Source organism: Schistocerca americana, chromosome 1, assembly GCF_021461395.2.
Source record: "Schistocerca americana isolate TAMUIC-IGC-003095 chromosome 1, iqSchAmer2.1, whole genome shotgun sequence".
NCBI lineage: Eukaryota > Metazoa > Arthropoda > Insecta > Orthoptera > Acrididae > Schistocerca > Schistocerca americana.
This window is the reverse complement of record NC_060119.1, coordinates 630,226,613-630,246,143: the sequence shown is the minus strand read 5'-3', so window position 1 is coordinate 630,246,143 and position 19,531 is coordinate 630,226,613.

Genomic DNA, 19,531 nt, shown 5'->3' with positions numbered 1-19,531 from the left:
CACGACGTTGGTGTCAAGGTTTTACTTCAAACCTAGCATACTGAAAGACGTGCACTTCACTCACTTCACTCACCAGCATTCTGGTACTCGGTAAAATAATAATTCTGCATCTACATCTACATCTACATGACTACTCTGCAATTCAGATTTAAGTGCTTGGCAGAGGGTTCATCGAACCACAATCATACTATCTCTCTACCATTCCACTCCCGAACAGCGCGCGGGAAAAACGAACACCTAAACCTTTCTGTTCGACCTCTGATTTCTCTTATTTTATTTTGATGATCATTCCTGCCTATGTCGGTTGGGCTCAACAAAATATTTTTGCATTCGGAAGACAAAGTTGGTGACTGAAATTTCGTAAATAGATCTCGCCGCGACGAAAAACGTCTTTGCTTTAATGAGTTCCATCCCAACTCGCGTATCATATCTGCCACACTCTCCCCCCTATTATGTGATAGTACAAAACGAGCTGCCCTTTTTTGCACCCTTTCGATGTCCTCTGTCAATCCCACCTGGTAAGGATCCCACACCGCGCAGCAATATACTAACAGAGGACGAACGAGTGAAGTGTAAGCTGTCTCTTTAGTGGACTTGTTGCATCTTCTAAGTGTCCTGCCAATGAAACGCAACCTTTGGCTCGCCTTCCCACAATACTATTTATGTGGTCTTTCCAACTGAAGTTGTTCGTGATTTTAACACCCAGATACTTAGTTGAATTGACAACCTTGAGAATTGTACTATTTATCGAGTAATCGAATTCCAACGGATTTCTTTTGGAACTCATGTGGATCACCTCACACTTTTCGTTATTTAGCGTCAACTGCCGCCTGCCACACCATATAGCAATCTTTTCTAAATCACTTTGCAACTGATACTGGTCTTCGGATGACCTTACTAGACGGTAAATTACAGCATCATCTGCGAACAACCTAAGAGAACTGCACAGATTGTCACCCAGGTCATTTATATAGATCAGGAACAGCAGAGGTCCCAGGATGCTTCCCTGGGGAACACCTGATATCACTTCAGTTTTACTCGATGATTTGCCGTCTATTACTACGAACTGCGACCTTCCTGACAGAAAATCACGAATTCAGTCGCACAACTGAGACATACCCCATAGGCCCGCAGCTTGATTAGAAGTCGCTTGTGAGGAACGGTGTCAAAAGCTTTCCGGAAATCCAGAAATACGGAATCAACCTGACATCCCCTGTCGATAGCGGCCATTACTTCGAGCGAATAAAGAGCTAGCTGCGTTGCACAAGAACGATGTTTTCTGAAACCATGCTGATTACGTATCAATAGATCGTTCCCTTCGAAGTGATTCATAATGTTTGAATACATTATATGCTCCAAAACCCTACTGCAAACCGATGTCAATATTAATAATTTCTGTGGGTTACCTGATTTATTTGACGATTCTTACAGCTTGTCTCACACTGATCTGTGAGAGGAGCTTGGCGCTGGAAATTTTCTTTACATATGGGCGAGGGCAGCAGTCTACCTAGCAGCCATGATATGGCTTCCCGTTTCCTATCCCTTTTCCGATCGCCAGGGTAGCACGTGGTGTCGTTTGAAAGTTCAGTAGTGCCCAAAGTTTCTCCTGTTCTCAGTACCCCAACCTGCCTTACCATCCTTGTAAACGCTATTTCTGCTCAATTTTTACGTCGCGAGGTCGTTTCCCAGTGAAATTCCGGCCCTATGATTGGCCAGTTCAGGTGCGCGCCTGTTTCTCGCGGGCGGGTGCCAACCGCCCTCCGCGGATGGGTGGTGGACAAAGGGGCGGTAGCTCAGTTCTAGCGTGACCGTGCCGGAGACCGGAGGTGCCGCTTCCAGGAGATGGAGTTCGGTAAGCATGAGCGCCGATGTGCACTGTAGATTCGCGCCCTGCGGCCCAGAGGGAACCTGATAGGTCATTGTGAATAGTTTCGCGTCTTGCGGGTTTTATTGGTTTAGTACGGGAGGCTACCTAGCGATTCACGCACAGTAGCATCTTCTTAGTCTTTGGCTATTTCCTGGTGGTGGTTGTTGCACGCCTGCAACCCCTTCCTTTACTAAATGGGATTCTATTTGATAATACGGCGATCGTTACTAAAATTCCTTTCCTCCTTCTATCGTGGCGTGTTATGAACGGGCACGTTGGGGCAGGCTGCTGAACTCGAATCTTTCTTCCCCCCACCCATATTTGGTTGTATTATTGTTCGATTCTCAACTGTTTAATAAATGAATCTGTTAATCTTACATTCTCTCTCTTTCATTACATGAACTCACCCCTAGTGTAACAGAATAATGCAGAACTATAACGGTTGCTATGAGGTCGTGCAGGTCTCGCGCCATTAACGATAGGGTACAGATTCAACATCGCGCGCCTGGCATAACCATTGCACGCATGGCACCGATAACAGTAGTAATCATGTTCAATTATTCCCCACTGATAAAGTGGGAAGTGTTCACGGCTCAGTGTGAGTATGTGAGCACTAAATCCACTTGATGTGGTGGAAGTAGTGGCCTCTGTTTTACCTTGCTGGTTTAGACAAAAAATATATCACAAATCACAGTCCCTACAGCAAGGAATAGTAAAATGTAAAATAAAAACGAGCCACCGCTTTTAATACCTTTAGTAGGCCATTAAAGCAACACAATGTGCAAGTAGGAAGGTGCACTACTCCGGCAATTTCGAGAAAATAGCAAGAGAAGTTTTATGCGTTTATTATGTACCTGATGTAATTTCAGAGTTCGTGGTGGTCAAGTGGATAGCGTACGAGCGTCGTAAGACGACCTGGTATGAGGCGACTGTTCGACTCCCTATCGAACCTTCATTTTTGTAGTATAAGTGTACATTCTGTGATATTAAAAGAATTTGCACCTACACTATTCGTTCCTGTTACGTTAGCAACGTCTCACCACCACCCAGGATAACTGCCAAACGAGGCCTGCCTCTGTGTCTGTAACTCGAAGCGTCGACGTACAAAGTTGTTCCGGGTACCTTACCAGATTGCACGTATTAGGGATTTCGTAAATTACGGTAGGCATACATTTTCAGGAAAAATTTATGGGTTTCTCCATTTACTTGTCGATAGTTACACACATGTTTCTTCTAATAATCAAATTTAAGTAGTCAAATAACATGAAATTCACTAAAACTTCATGCAAATACACGAAGTTTTCAATTGTATTGCCTCTCATCTGTCATATAAATTAAATAGTACGATTGGTGATGAGAAAAGTATAGATTAAAATTTAAGTTTGAGTGGGAGTCAAACCGTCGCCTCATGGTTCAAATGGTTGAAATGGCTCTAAGCACTATGGGACTTAATATCTGAGGTCATCAGTCTCCTAGACTTAGAACTACTGAAACCTAACTAACCTCAGGACATCACACACATCCATGCCCGATGCAGGATTCGAACCTGCGACCGTAGCAGCAGCGCGGTTCCGGACTGAAGCACCTAGAACCGATCGGTCACAGCAGCCGGCTCTTTGCCTCATGCATAGTCGTTTTACGAATCACGTACACTAACCACTTTTTTGGGCTGATCTTGTTTTGTTCGTTATTAGTCGTCGGAATTCGCAGGTGTGGGTTTGGTTTTTTTTTTTTTTTGCTTTAGGGGGAAAAAACAACTGGGGTCACATGCGCCAAAGTTAAAACTTTAGAACACGAAGACAGAGAGGAATTAAAAAGCGACTATACGTCAGTTCCAGATGGTATAATAGAAGACAGCTAAAAAGAGGCACGTGGAGAAAGGGCTAAAGAAAAGGCACCAGACAGAAACGGAAGTCCAAAACTAAAAATTAAATGGCCTTCGCCATATTGCTTTGATGGATAAAAAGTAATACGTGGTCGACGTCCCGCACATCATTTGCTAAAACGGCCGATAACTCAGACGGCAAACCCATGCGGGAAAGTAAACGGTTAAAAATGGGCAGTCCATCAGGAAGTGGCGGACAATTAAAACTTGGACGTATTGTGTACAAAGTGCTGGGGTAGCGCCACTTACCAAATGACGATGGCTAAAAAGGCAGTGCCCAATATGCAGCCTAATTAAAATGACCTCTTCCCGGCGGGATGGCCGAGAGGTCGTCGTCTAAGCCATTGGGAGAGGCTTAATAAGCCGGAGCTTATCCTCGTGAAGCGAGACCATTGGCGATACCAAATACTCCTAACAGACGGCAACACAGAGATCATCGGAGAGAATACCTGTATAGGAACAGGCGGGCTGAGGTACGAGGACTGCAGCCTTGGCAGCAGCTTCAGCAGCCTCGTTTCCTGGCAGATCGACATGACCTGGAACCCACAGAAACATCACACTTGCTCCACCAAGAGTGAGCAAGTGGCAGTTTTCCTGGACCCGCTGCACTAAGGAGTGGGCGGTGCACAGCGCACATAGAGTTTGAAGGGCGGTGAGTGAGTCTGAGCAGAGGACACATTCGGAAAAACTGTCACCAGAGGTACTCCGTGGCCTGATACAAGGCGAAGAGCTCGGCTGTAAATACTGAGCAGTGTGACGGAAGCGGATATCGAAAGACACGGGTGTTAATGACGAAGGCACACCCGACCCCAAGGTCAGTGCGAGAGCCATCAGTGTATACAAACGTGCTATCGCGAAGTTCCATTCGAAGGTCGTGAAACTGAAGGCGATAGATCGGGGCTGGAGTAGTGTCCTAAGAAGCGAATGAAGACCAAGGTTAACATAGGCCACTTTACGAAGCCAAGGTGGTGAAGGGTTCACACCCACCGGGAAAGGTGCATGTTGCAATGATCTATTTACTCTGTTTAATAAAAAAATTCATTCTATTCGTCCCACGAGTTGATCTGCTATTGCTGTCGTGGTCGTCAGCTTGAAGACTAGCTGGATGTAGCTGTAATGACAAGAGCCTGTGCTCCGTAGGGCAACGAAGAGCATTGACAGCCGGCAGCGCAGATGTCAGTATCCGACGTGGAAGTGCAGTGGACTAGCGACTGGCTTTGTGGGGAGAGGGGTAGCAGACCTTCCCATTACACGCCCTTCTGCTCCTTGGCAGCCTGGGTGAAAGGTGTTAATTTTAAACTTCGATTTATTTGTAATTATTATTATTTTCACAGATGTGTGTTAAGTTTCATCTCTGACAATAATAGTATTCTGATTGGGGAAAAAACAACAAATTATTTTCTCTTCCCACATATCATAAAAAATTAATTCTCAAGCATCAGACTGCGAGTTTTAAGATACTCTCTAACGTCTCCTGTACTGCAAAGTTCCTGTACGCAACAGACAAATTACATTGTTTTGCCGCTGCAACTGCGTGACTTACAACATGTTAAAATAATTCAAAAGAAGTACTGCGATCCATCCAGTTGTGGCGGTACTCCACGTAACGTGATAAAAATGATATTAAAGAACTTCACAAATATACCAAAACTGACGTCGTAACGAAACATAATCTCTTCTCAGAAAAATAGCAAAGATTCTGTAATCAATTTATATGATCGAATGTAATTGCAATCTCTGTTTTATTGCAAAATGATCTCTCTTCCCTTTTGTTTCTTCGTAGTGTAAGAAACAATTCTGTGACGAGGCACGAAAATGTGTAAGTTTCATGTAATTAGCCTAGATATAATAAAATATTACTTAAAAGTGTTGTCAACGTTTATCTGTACCATGAAGTAGTAAAATCAATTTCTTTATCGAAATTTTATAGGAGAACATTGGTGCAGAGTTCAGCGCCATTGCTCTAAATGATAACGGCTCAGAGTCGTAATAAATATCTTACTATTCTCTAATTGTGACAAGTAAAAATAAATTAAATAAAGGAGATTTCTCTTGATTAGCGGTTCTTCCTTTGTAACAATTTCCATCCCCGCTTAACGAAATCGCGAGAATCTGCTTAGCATTTCATTTTCACAAAAACAACAATAATCAATTTTAATAACAAATACCGATATCTGGAATTATGTTTGAATATTACATTGTAAGTTTAAACAATGTGGGCATATCTATAAGGAGCACATTGTGGTGTTTTATTTTTCCTTTTTTATTTGTGATATGTTACAATACAGCATCACCGGTCTATTGCGGTCTAACTGTGTTGGTGAGGCAGTAAACTTCCACAGGGCAGTGACTGAGTCACTGCAATTCACTTGGAAGGTGAGTCGGTGGCGTCTTTTAATATAAAAACACCGTGTCGGGCAAACGAACTGCGAGAAGTACCAAAACTGATTTACTGATGTTAATAAATTTCCAGTTGTGAAGCACGCACAATAACATTAATTTCAACTTTCCATAATATATAAAAATCAATACATAAAGCACCACCACATAGTGTGCTACACATGGTCACAACTACTGATACAACTACTGTCATATTTTTCATATAAATTGAATGATCAGGAGAGTTTTGGTCAACAAGTCTCAAGCGGTGTAAAAGTGAAAGAATCCAATAAAAACTTTAATTTACTATATTCCGAAAATTGATCATTTAAACACTGACAAACTTTACGCAGACCTGTCGTTTTATTCGACTGATCGATTAGCAACGACTTTAGTTATTCTACAGTGTCTATAAACAATAATCACGTCTTTGGCCACAACAAAGATATGAATATTACTCTCAACGTATGCATACAGAAATATGGGAAAATCCCTCCAGTGCGCAAGCAGGCAGCAACTATGTGCAGCACAAAAGCAAATTACTGAAAATATCTTTACTTAATATCAAAATCTCCTCTGGCGCTTCGACACTCCATAAGTCGAGAGAAGAGCTCTGACAGCTGGCAACGCAGTTGCCAGTATTCGACACGGTCGGGCAGCGAGGCAGCGGCGAGGGGAGCGGGGTGACAGACCTTCCCCTCTCGCCCTTCGGCCCAAGGCAACACTTGGCTCTTTCAGAACCTAACATTGCGCCGTCATTCGTTGCAGCATTCCTTAGGGGCAGCATTCTGCTGACCGATGTGTTCCTTGACGGAATACTTTTTCACATGCGCTACCAGTATTTCTCACCTTACACAAACACACACATGAATGTTTTCTTTAATGATATTGCAGCCATTTGACTGCAACCATTTTTATTTTATTGCTATACGGTTCGTATTTCGCTGCATTTCATATCAGTCTGATATCGTTTGACATATACACTCCTGGAAATTGAAATAAGAACACCGTGAATTCATTGTCCCAGGAAGGGGAAACTTTATTGACACATTCCTGGGGTCAGATACATCACATGATCAAACTGACAGAACCACAGGCACATAGACACAGGCAATAGAGCATGCACAATGTCGGCACTAGTACAGTGTATATCCACCTTTCGCAGCAATGCAGGCTGCTATTCTCCCATGGAGACGATCGTAGAGATGCTGGATGTAGTCCTGTGGAATGGCTTGCCATGCCATTTCCACCTGGCGCCTCAGTGGGACCAGCGTTCGTGCTGGACGTGCAGACCGCGTGAGACGACGCTTCATCCAGTCCCAAACATGCTCAATGGGGGACAGATCCGGAGATCTTGCTGGCTAGGGTGGTTGACGTACGCCTTCTAGAGCACGTTGGGTGGCACGGGATACATGCGGACGTGCATTGTCCTGTTGGAACAGCAAGTTCCCTTGCCGGTCTAGGAATGGTAGAACGATGGGTTCGATGACGGTTTGGACGTACCGTGCACTATTCAGTGTCCCCTCGACGATCACCAGTGGTGTACGGCCAGTGTAGGAGATCGCTCCCCACACCATGATGCCGGGTGTTGGCCCTGTGTGCCTCGGTCGTATGCAGTCCTGATTGTGGCGCTCACCTGCACGGCGCCAAACACGCATACGACCATCATTGGCACCAAGGCAGAAGCGACTCTCATCGCTGAAGACGACACGTCTCCATTCGTCCCTCCATTCACGCCTGTCGCGACACCACTGGAGGCGGGCTGCACGATGTTGGAGCGTGAGCGGAAGACGGCCTAACGGTGTGCGGGACCGTAGCCCAGCTTCATGGAGACGGTTGCGAATGGTCCTCGCCGATACCCCAGGAGCAACAGTGTCCCTAATTTGCTGGGAAGTGGCGGTGCGGTCCCCTACGGCACTGCGTAGGATCCTACGGTCATGGCGTGCATCCGTGCGTCGCTGCGGTCCGGTCCCAGGTCGACGGGCACGTGCACCTTCCGCCGACCACTGGCGACAACATCGATGTACTGTGGAGACCTCACGCCCCACGTGTTGAGCAATTCGGCGGTACGTCCACCCGGCCTCCCGCATGCCCACTATACGCCCTCGCTCAAAGTCCGTCAACTGCACATACGGTTCACGTCCACGCTGTCGCGGCATGCTACCAGTGTTAAAGACTGCGATGGAGCTCCGTATGCCACGGCAAACTGGCTGACACTGACGGCGGCGGTGCACAAATGCTGCGCAGCTAGCGCCATTCGACGGCCAACACCGCGGTTCCTGGTGTGTCCGCTGTGCCGTGCGTGTGATCATTGCTTGTACAGCCCTCTCGCAGTGTCCGGAGCAAGTATGGTGGGTCTGACACACCGGTGTCAATGTGTTCTTTTTTCCATTTCCAGGAGTGTAAGTAAGTTACTATACTTGAAAATGGCCTATGGCCGAATTTTGGATCGTATAACAACAAAATAAAAATTAATACCGTCAAACGGCGGTAACACCATTAAAAAAATTGCTACGACAATGGTTCTAGCCAAAATAAAAATTACACGCAATCGGATTTTCAACATTAACAAGGTAAAGCAAACTGCACAAATGGTACGTGTAAAATATCGAATAAGGAAGTTACCTCTATTTCTCGTGCGGGAGAATGGAAACCCCAAGATCATCGTCATCTAATTGGTCATCACATAGTCTTCGGTATCTTCGCTGCTGCTGTCGTCAACGTTTGATAAAGAAATTACAATACTATGAATGGATTCTTCTCTTACACGTTCCTCATGTTTGATCTTGTAATCACTTTTCACACGTGGTTCACGACTTCTCCCAATTTTCTGGCTTTATTAGTGTGACAGCCTCATTTACCAGCTTCTCTGTGTCTCACAACGTACAGGCTTTGTTTCGCTCCACAACATCTGCTTTTATTTGATCCCATGTGAATTCAGCTGCGTTGTAATGGCAGTGGTACGGTGGAAGCCGTATAACTTTGTGGCCGTGGTTCTCTGCTAATATATCAGTCACATAATGCGTCTTATGTGGCTTGTATCGTTTCACTAATTCCAGAAGTTCCGCTTTCCGCACATTCTTTTCAAAGCCTATTTTATTATCTTTCAACCACTGACTATTTCGTCTCTCCTAGCAGCAGCTGTTGGTGCCGTGTTTAATTGTACAGAATGGTACGGCGCATTGTCCATTACAAAAACACTACCAGAACTGACGTTTGGTAGCAAACGAGTAACGGACAAGTCTTTGAATGTATCTGCATTCATCTCCTCGTGGCAGTCGACAGTTCATTTTGACTGAAACATCACCACAGCACCAGCTACAAAACCGTTCATAGAGCCAGCATGAGCCGGCCACTGTGACCGAGTGGTCCTAGGCGCTTCAGCCCGGAACCACGCTGCTGCTACGGTCGAAGGTTCTAATCCTGCCTCGGGCATGGATGTCTCTGATGTCCTTAGGTTATTTAGGTTTAAGTAGTTCTAAGTCAAGGGGACTGATGACCTCCGATGTTAAGTCCCATAGTGCTTAGAGCCATTTTAATCATTATAAAGAGCCAACATGAACTATAATTAGTCGTCCTCTCTCACCAGTTGGCACATTCATAGTTCTGTGGCGCGTGTCGTCAGTCCATGCGACGGAACGTGCATGACGGACGTTGACCCATGTTTCATCAATCCATATTACTTTACCGGATTCACTGCTAGCAACTAGCGCAGGAAACGACATCTCCATGCTACAATGTCTCCGCGTTCATTAATACTTTTCGTCCTATGAACTTTTTTCCAACGGAAACCAATTTTTTTTCGAAACTATGGAGAGGCTTGTCGTTCTGCCTGTGAACAAATCACTGTCCGACAGTGACGCCCTCAACTTTTTATGTGTCGGATACTCCCTCCTGCTGCAGTACGCGTTTGTGTGTGAACTGATGGATTTTTCGCCAAAGTTGTCTGTTTCAGTCACAAGACACTAACTCTTCCTTGACTTTCCAGGCGTCACAATAACAGGTTTCGCAGCTGAATAGTCAGCCTCTTTATCATTTGTGACACTCTTCACTGGCGTTGTTGGGATTTTCAGTACTTCTGCCAGTCTGTCAACCACTTTACTCACTGATACCGGATGCCCACCATTGCCCCTTTCCCTTTGAAAGTAAATATGCAATATGTGTATAAATTCGAGTGCTTGGGATTTCAGTGTAGTTCCTTTCCCAAAATCCCTCTTCTCTGCACTACGGGCAGCCATTTTCAACTTATACACACATTTCCACTTTTACACATGGCAAGAAACTCACAGAAGTAGCAGAATGCAGAGGTTTACACACAAACCTGAACACAGCACTTGGCGCAACTGACTAAAAGCAGCGGTTGCCCAAAACTACGGCAACACTGGGACGTTGCCATGGTAACATAAACAAAAGCTCACGATCTGATTGGCAGTCATGGATGCGCGAAGCACGTGTGCCATGGGCACGTCAACTGTCAGAACTCTTCTCTAGCCGAATGGAATATAGGTCGTGGCCGGCTGCAACCTCATCTGTAGCACGGCTTCTCCCCACCGCGCCCTGTGTCCGACGCATCCCGACTCCTCTGCAACAACTGTTCGCTCGCTACTACTCGCGGTAATAACATCTCAGACTCAGAGTTTGTGCATGCATGCCACAGCAGAATCAGTGGTTAACTTTCCAAAGAAAGAAATAACTTTCATGACCCCCAAGCTCACTTTTAAGTATTTCGTGTGGTGATTCTTACCTAACATGTCGGCAAGGAGAAAACGCAAAATTCTTACATAACGAAGTTGAGAAACATAGGATCATATGTCTTACAAAAGTGGTAAAACACATAAGGGTAATCATAAGATTACATAAGTTACGTACATAATAGGAAACTGGTAAGCTGTACAATGAAGTCAAGAAAAATAGTATAGAAACATCATCTTGTGCATCTAAGTACTCATATCCACCCGACATTGAAGGTACATCTTTGACACTTCTCTGAGAGTGTAAGAAATGTCGTTCAGTTCTGCAGATACAAATATTACATGGAATTGGATATAGTTGAAAGAGAGAGAAAATATACAAGCATCACTACACAGGTAAGTACTCATATCTGCATGACATTGGCAGTAATTCATTTGACGAGATAAAAAAAATGTTATTTACAGTTCTTCAAGAGAATAAAAATCACCTGGCCATAGAAAACCAGGTAAAGAAACAAATGGTTTAATTGCAGTAGATTCAGAGACAACTTAAACTATGTCCACTGACAACCACAGCGAAATGTTAATATGTACATTTGAGGACACACAAGTTACTCAGGGACTAGTTACATACATTATGTCCACTGAAAACCACACCAAAATGTTTCAGTATGTCACTCCTTTTCATATTCAGATAGAGATGCTGCACAGAATCAGTACTCATAGTATAAGACACACGTACACCTTGCTGAGTACTAAAGAATTCATGCAGATTATTAAAGCATACAAGTTTAAAAGTTTATTGTATGACATGATAACAGAAACGAGTTATAGTGAATGAATGAATAATAGTAAGTTATGTGCACTTGAATATAAAATCTGCATTATGTGAATGGGCATACATATAAGCTGGATCCAGAACATGCAAAATGTGTGACATTTAACATCACTGAATGACATACAAATTTGCCCAGAGATATTAATGGTGATATATCTAAAAAGTGTTACAATTAATCGTACCACATTTGTTCCTTTTAATGTGTGTCAGGGCGCTGATGACCTCGACGTTGACCGCCCATAAGCCCCAACACACACACACAATTAATCGTAGTTCTAGGAGTTGATATATGCATGGTAATTACATATAATTATCCTACAGATTATCATACAAATAGAAAATTAGCATTGCTCGCAAATACATTCACATACACAGTAAAATCACAGGTAAACAATCAAAAATATGAAGTTCATATAATCTAATTTCTGTGGCAGATATTTAAGAAAAATGTGTGTGAGTACACATACAATTCCTTCTTATACAGTATGACTTGAGCTCCAGCTAACATGATGTCATTTCTTAATATTGCATAGTCAGTTTAGCTCACATAACATACTACACATTCAGTCACAGATTACTGGCCCAGTGATTATCACAAATACTTACTTATTATTACAACATGATTATTTCATTTTCTTTAAAATCACAGCAATGTTTACTTGAAGATCATCGAATAGAAAATGGCAAGTATCATCACAAGGTCAATGTCGTCAGATGTCAAATGTCAACTTGTCTGTGTGTCAAGTCAGAATTGTGCGGCCGTACACAGTCACAATAGCCAAATAAACAAGTGTTCAAAAGAAATATCTGAAATAGCAGCTAATAATGACATAACTTGCTCTAAGGTGCCACACAAGAGATTTGTCCTCGAATTATTCAGTAGTAGCTGAAATAAATGGTTTATTTATCGAAAAAGAAGCAAATAACTTCTCTTGAGCTTCAATATTGCTTAATGACAGGAGGAAAATTCATCATTTTACACTCATTAACTTAACATCATATAATCGTCATTGTATCACCGCTGGAGCAGAACCATAAAAGAAATTCTGAAATAAAATTGTTCAATAGAAAGACACTAAAGTATTTAATTAGCTTATTTTATGCTATTATTTACAATATGAACAATAAATGAAGCAGATCAACTTGGATCAAGGTATAAAAACAAGCTGAAAAGAAAATAGGCGCAAAAATGCATAACATATTTATATACAAGTCATGGATTAATATCTTTAACACGACTGGGTCCTTCTGGAATGTTTAGTTCTCCATAACGCCTCACTGCAACATTTGCTCAATAAGTACGTTACTCTCCAGTCTGAAAATATTGTTTGGTTCATACAAACCTATACAGTATTGTATTTTTTATTGCTTCTGGAGTAGAGAAAAATAATTATTATCATGTTACATACAAAAAATTAAGTACAGTATGTGTGAAAGGTAATAAGTAGAGAAATAAAATTTTTCACAGAGACAATTTCATTCTACAACTTAACATTGCTAGAAAATTCATTTCACACATACATCACATAATTCATCAGTAAAGAAAAAGTATTTGTAAATCTAGGGGCACATCCACATGTACACTCATTTCCAAATAGGGGAGAAGAAAATGTGTCGCCTTCAAGGGCTGGCGTTTCATACAGGTAAACGTTTCTGGAATTTTCAATGTATATAGCAGGTATGTTTGGTATCTCAGACTGTAATTTGTGTTCTTTCCATCATCCAATTCACATAATATGCCATAGCTGCACCATAATATACCATACTTGCACCATAACAAACCATAATAACATCAAAAGACTCACATGGGAATTCTAAAGCAAAATTACTCATCATATTCCATGTCTAAGTAGCACATTATTCCCTAGATTGATCTTGTGTATGCATACAACTCTAAAATTATCTTTCTTCAAGGTGCTTCCCAAACAGCAGAACAAGCTTCAGTCAGAAATTACTGCCTATCAGGAATACCTTTTTTTCAATTCAGAGTCGCTCATGCACAATCTCTCATCCGAAATAAAGTCGGGAGTCATACCTCTAGAATTCATGACCTACTTCACAAAATATGTACCTCAGAAAATGCCATCTCATGCACTTTCCTCAAAAATAACACAGTGTTCTGTCTGGTAAAGGTAAAGCAAAATGAATGTCACAAGTTATTACAAGACACAAGACACTTCATTACATGTGCAAATTATCTTCCTGAAGGCAAAAATTATTTTCTTAGAATCTCAAAACCTAGTCCACTCTACTATAGCAAGATCTCAAAAGAAAAGTTCCGAGCTCATGGAATAAGATAATATTACATTTCAATCAGATACTTCAGCAGTAAACTCAAAGTAATACCAGCTTAATACAAATTGTTCACATATGGCTTACCATCCCATCTTGTCATAGTACAAACATAAATGCAAAAAAATTGTCTATTTCCACTCTATTGTCACATTGTCAGACAATGCGCTGCAAAGTCAATGAACTTTTCTCCACACAACACAAATCGTAGACCATCAGTGTTCATTAATAGTCTCTATTAATTAGATTGACAGTAAGTGATAAATTAACAGACGAACAGCTTCGCTGAAAAGTATGAAACAGTGCTGAAAGCTAAAGTAAGGAAATGCACTGCAACAGCTGGGGCACCTGTGCTAGCCACTGCATATGTTTACCAAAGAACAATAAACCCCGTAGCGTACCATTCTTTGTACACTCTGATGTTCGATACATGATGAAGACCTTGTGATTTGTGTGTGCGTGTGGTTTCAACTTCCATTGTGTCTACATACACGATTCGTCATATGCGAAAAGGACCTTCATACACCAAGAAAAACTTACTACTTAAAGACTTTCCTTCATGCGATAAACGATGCGATTTGAGCAACACTTTCTGACATGCCTGTAAACCCTTAATGTTCACCTGTGGGTTTTGTAGCTTCTTCCTTTTATTTGCGGCTTACTTGATGTTTCCCAATGCTAAATTAATTATTTCACGGTGTCTTAAAAGTCGTTGTGTAAGGAAGGCTACTATCTGTTCTAGGCAGGAAAACGAAGCAGCTCTAACTGCAAAATCATCCAATGAAAAGAATTCCTGGCAGTGTCACTGGGTAAAAGTAACTAATTTTAAACATAAATGTATTTGTAATTATTATTTGTTTGGGTGGCATTCGTACAGAAATGTGTGAAGTTTCACCTTTGAAAATAATGGTATTCTGAATGTGCACAAAAGAAAAACCGAAATCAGTTACCCTTCTCACAAATCGTAAAAAATTAATTCTCTCATATCTGAGAGCGAGATTTAAGGCATTCTCTAACGTCTCCTAACAATTATACTGCAATGCTCCTGTACGCAACAGACAACTTACCTCGTATTGCCACTGTAACTGCGTGACCAGCAACATTCTAAAATAATTCAAAAGAAATACTGCGATCCATGCAGAGTGCAATGCATGGTCGCAGCTACTGATACGACTATTGTCATATTTTTTATATGAATTAAATTATCATGAGAGGTTAATCAATAAGTCTTAAACGGGGTGAAAAATCAAAGAAACCAATAAAAACTAGTTTACTATTGTCAGAAAACTGATGATTGAAACACTGACAGACTTAACATAGACCTTTCCTTTTGTTCTACTGTGTCATTAGCCACAACTTTAATTATTCCACAATGCCTACAAACAATAATCACGTCTTTTGCCGCAACAAAGATACGAATATTACTCTCAACGTATGCATACACGAATCTGACATAATCCCCTCAGTGAGCAAGCAAGCAAAAACTCCGTGCAGCAAAAAGGCAAATTACCAAAAGCATCGTCAGTTAGGCCTAATACCAGAGTCTCTTTCGTCGTTATTAGCACGGACACGGCAGGCTGCGACCTCATCTGTCGCGCGGGATCTCTCCACCGCACGCTGCGGCCGACGACTTCCGACTCAGTCAGCAGCTGTTCGCTCGCTACTACTCGTGATAATAATATCTCAAACTCAGTGTTTGTGTATGCACCCCACAGCAGAATTAGTGGCCAACTTACCAAAGAAAATTTACAGCCAACTTTCAGGGGCTATAGATTCACTGCAGCGTTATAGTTGACAGCGTTGTGTTCCTTGATCAAACGGTTTTTTTCAAGCTCTAGCATTGTTTACCTCCATACACAAACACACGGAAACAAATTTTCGGCATTAACAAAATAGAACAAAATGAATAAATGTCACGTATAAAACATCAAATGAAAACGTCAATTTTATTTTGCGTGCAGGTGAATGGGATCCGCAAAATCGTCATCATCTGACTGATCATCTTTCGTCACGACCACACAGGCTGCGGTATCTTCGCTTCTGCTGTCCTCATGATAGACAAATTACACTACTGGCCATTAAAATTGCTACAACACGAAGATGACGTGCTACAGAAGCGAAATTTAACCGTCAGGAAGAAGATGATGTGATACGCAAATGATTAGCTTTTCAGAGCATTCACACAAGATTGGCGCCGGTGGCGACACCTACAACGTACTGGCATGAGGAAAGTTTCCAACCGATTTCTCATACATAAACAGCAGCTGACCGGCGTTGTCTGGTAAAACGTTGTTGTGATGCTTCGTGTAAGGAGGAAAAATGCGTACCATCACGTTTCCGACATTGATAAAGGTCGGATTGCAGCCTAACGCGATTGCGGTTTATCGTATCGTGACATTGCTGCTCGCGTTGGTCGAGATCCAATAACTGTTAGCAGAATAATAAATCGGTGGGTTCAGGAGGGTAATACGGAACGCCGTGCTGGATTCCAACGGCCTCGTATCACTAGCAGTCCAGATGACAGGCATCTTATTCGCGTGGCTGTAACGGATCGTGCAGCCACGTCTCGATCCCTGAGTCAACAGATGGGGACGTTTTCAAGACAACCATCTGCACGAACAGTCCGACGACGTTTGCAGCAACATGGACTATCAGCTCGGAGATCATGGCTGCGGTTACCCTTGACGCTGCATCACAGACAGGAGGGCCTGCGATGGTGTACTCAACGACGAACCTGGGTGCACGAATGGCAAAACGTCATTTTTTTGGATGAATCTAGGTTCTGTTTACAGCATCGTGATGGTCGTATCTGTGTTTGGCGACATAGCCGTGAACGCACATTGGAAGCGTGTATTCATCAACATACTGGCGTATCACCCGGCGTGATGGTATGGGTTGTCATTCGTTACACGTCTCAGTCACCTCTTGTTCGCACTGACGACACTTTGAACAGTGGACGTTACATGTCAGATGTGTTACGACCCGTGGCTCTACCCTTCATTCGATCCCTGCGAAACCATACATTACAGCAGGATAATGCACGACCGCATGTTGCAGGTCCTGTACGGGCCTTTCTGGATGCATAAAATCTTCGACTGCTGCCCTGGCTGGCAGATTTTCAAGATCTCTCACCAATTGAAAACGTCTGGTCAATGATGGCCGAGCACTGGCTCGTCACAATACACCAGTCACTACTATTGATGAAATGTGGTATCGTGTTGAAGCTGCATGGGCAGCTGTACCTGTACACGCCGTTTGACTTAATGCCCAGGCGTATCAAGGCCGTTACTACGGCCAGAGGTGGTTGTTCTGGATACTGATTTCTCAGGATCTATGCACTCAAATTGCGTGAAAATGTACACTCCTGGAAATTGAAATAAGAACACCGTGACTTCATTGTCCCAGGAAGGGGAAACTTTATTGACACATTCCTGGGGTCAGATACATCACATGATCACACTGGCAGAACCACAGGCACATAGACACAGGCAACAGAGCATGCACATTGTCGGCACTAGTACAGTGTATATTCACCTTTCGCAGCAATGCAGGCTGCTATTCTCCCATGGAGCCGATCGTAGAGATGCTGGATGTAGTCCTGTGGAACGGCTTGCCATGCCATTTCCACCTGGCGCCTCAGTGGGACCAGCGTTCGTGCTGGACGTGCTGACCGCGTGAGACGACGCTTCATCCAGTCCCAAACATGCTCAATGGGGGACAGATCCGGAGATCTTGCTGGCCAGGGTAGTTGACTTACACCTTCTAGAGCACGTTGTGTGGCACGGGATACATGCGGACGTGCATTGTCCTGTTGGAACAGCAAGTTCCCTTGCCGGTCTAGGAATGGTAGAACGGTGGGTTCGATGACGGTTTGGATGTACCGTGCACTATTCAGTGTCCCCTCGACGATCACCAGTGGTGTACGGCCAGTGTAGGAGATCGCTCCCCACACCATGATGCCGGGTGTTGGCCCTGTGTGCCTCGGTCGTATGCAGTCCTGATTGTGGCGCTCACCTGCACGGCGCCAAACACGCATACGACCATCATTGGCACCAAGGCAGAAGCGACTCTCATCGCAGAAGACGACACGTCTCCATTCGTCCCTCCATTCACGCCTGTCGCGACACCACTGGAGGCGGGCTGCACGATGTTGGGGCGTGAGCGGAAGACGGCCTAACGGTGTGCGGGACCGTAGCCCAGCTTCATGAAGGCGGTTGCGAATGGTCCTCGCCGATACCCCAGGAGCAACAGTGTCCCTAATTTGCTGGGAAGTGGCGGTGCGGTCCCCTACGGCACTGCGTAGGATCCTACGGTCTTGGCGTGCATCCGTGCGTCGCTGCGGTCCGGTCCCAGGTCGACGGGCACGTGCACCTTCCGCCGACCACTGGCGACAACATCGATGTACTGTGGAGACCTCACGCCCCACGTGTTGAGCAATTCGGCGGTACGTCCACCCGGCCTCCCGCATGCCCACTATATGCCCTCGCTCAAAGTCCGTCAACTGCACATACGGTTCACGTCCACGCTGTCGCGGCATGCTACCAGTGTTAAAGACTGCGATGGAGCTCCGCATGCCACGGCAAACTGGCTGACACAGGCGGCGGCGGTGGACAAATGCTGCGCAGCTAGCGCCATTCGACGGCCAACACCGCGGTTCCTGGTGTGTCCGCTGTGCCGTGCGTGTGATCATTGCTTGTACAGCCCTCTCGCAGTGTCCGGAGCAAGTATGGTGGGTCTGACACACCGGTGTCAATGTGTTCTTTTTTCCATTTCCAGGAGTGTATTCACATGTCAGTTGTAGTATAACATATTTGTCCAATGAATACCCATTTATCATCGGCATTTCTTCTTGGTGTAGCAGTTTTAATGGCCAGTAGTGCGTAATATTTTGTATCGGTTCTTTTCTCACGTCTTCTTCTATGTTCGGTCATGTAACTTCTTTCCACACATGGTTGACGACATTCTTCCAAATTCCTGGCCTCTTGCCTGTGACAGCCTCGTCCACCAGTCTCTCTGTGTATCACAACATAAAGGTTTTATTTCGCTCCAGGACGTCTGCTTTTATTTGGGCCCACACAAGTTCGATGGCGTTGCAGTGTAAAATGTATAACTTTGTGGCCTCTGTTGTCAGCTAACGAATCCGTTACACAAAGGGTCTTCTGTGGCTTGTATCGTTTCACTAATTACGGAAGTTCCGCTTTTAGCGAGTTATGTGCAGTGCCTATTGTACTTTCTTTCAATCAGTTGACTATTGGCCTCTCTTTGCAGCAGCCATTGGCGCCTTAATTAATTGTACAAAATGCTATGGCGCTTGTCCATTACAAAAACAGTACCAGGTCTGGCATTTGGTAGGAAACGAGTAATGAATCAGTCGTTAAATGTGTCTGCATTCATTTCCTCGTGGTAATCGACAGTCGGTTTTTACTGAATCATCGTCACATCACCGGCCACAAAACCGTTCATACCAGTTGGCAGAAACTTTGTTCCGTGGCGTGTGTCGTATGCCCACGCGACGGATCGTGTATAACGCATGTTGACCCATGTTTCATCAGTCCATGTTACATTCTCCGTATTCACTG